Genomic DNA, 1,470 nt, shown 5'->3' with positions numbered 1-1,470 from the left:
GTGGAGGTAAAAGAGGGGAATAGAAGGAGGATTGGGGGTAAAAAAGGATGAGGTATACAAAGCCCCCAGAGCCAGACCATGATGAACTCTCCATAGTGTGACTTGTACCCACCTCCTCACCTCCTTAAATTCTTTCTGCTCATAGCTTACTAAATGTACAATCTGCCTTAATGCCTCACCACCACCACCACCCTCCGGTTCACCCTTTGTACTAGTTATCTGTGTGATCTTCCAAATGTATAAATCAAACTATGTCACTCCCTTATTCAAAAACCTTGGCTCTACTTTACCTACTGAATAAAATATAAACTCTTTAGCCTTGCATTCAATGTCATTCACATTCCGGATAGGTATGTAACTTTCCAGCCTTATCTCTCATTACTCCCTTTCCCTGAGATTATCATTCCTCAGTCTCATTCTGTCCTTTCCCACCTCTGTGCCCTCACTACCTATTCTTCTTTCCTGGAATGGTCTCCCCACTCTGCTACATCCGATTAGTGAAATCTTTCCTTCCCTTCAAGACTCAGTCATATAAGTGCCACCTTCTCCACAAATTCCTCCCTGGTTTCTTGTAGCTGAGGTGCTCTCTCCTTTCTCACATCTCTCCTACCACTCTGTTGGGACATCTTTTCATAACTCATTTTTAGGGTTATTTGTGTGTTGGTCACTCCCACTAGACTAAGCTTGAGAGCAGGGACTATATCTGATTTCATCTCTGGGGAATAATGCAGCATCATGGAAAAACTACCAGTCTTAGAGTCAGAAGACCTGTTTGAATGCCAATTAAATACATTTCACTAACTATGTGAGCTGGGGGGTGCTGCCATTTACCTTCCCTATGTCTCATTTTCCCCTATTGTCAAATAAGGGGATTGGAAATAGATCAGTTCTAAGGCCCCTTATAACTCTAGAATTGTCTGTGTTATTCATGATTTCAAAAGTATCACATTAGACCTGGAATAGAATTTAGAAGCCCCTTAGCCCAACCCTTTCATTTTAAAGTTGGTCTTTGGATCTGCAGCACCTAGCAAAGAACACTTTCTTCTGAGTTAGAGGACCTGGGGTCAATCGTAGCTTTTTCATTTAGTACCTATGTGTACTTAGGAAAATCACTTCTCTGGGCATTTAGTTTCCTCTTCTATAAAATAAGGGGAAATTGGATGAGAAGACTTTTAAGGATCCTTTCCGCTCTAAATGTGGGATCCTAAGCTTTCCAAAACAGCAACTCTTTCTCCAGGATACTTTTCTATCTTTCCAGATAATTGCTATTACACAAAGCATGTTCTTGTTCTGTGCTTCTCCCTCCCTCCCTCTTCCTCCCTCCCTCTCCCTCCCTCCCTCCCTCTCTCCCCCCCTCTCTCTCTCTCTCTCTCCCTCTCTCTCCCCCCCTCCCTCTCCTTCTCTCCCCTTCTCCCCCTCTCCCCCTTCTTCTTTTTTTTCCTCCTTTCTTCTCCTCTCTTCTCCTCCCTC

The sequence above is a fragment of the Petaurus breviceps genome, unplaced genomic scaffold (assembly GCF_028583685.1).
Source record: "Petaurus breviceps papuanus isolate PSGF00001 unplaced genomic scaffold, PetGlider_PUasm1.0 90919, whole genome shotgun sequence".
Taxonomy (NCBI): domain Eukaryota; kingdom Metazoa; phylum Chordata; class Mammalia; order Diprotodontia; family Petauridae; genus Petaurus; species Petaurus breviceps.
The sequence above is the reverse complement of the archived record's forward strand: the minus strand, read 5'-3'. Positions refer to the sequence as shown.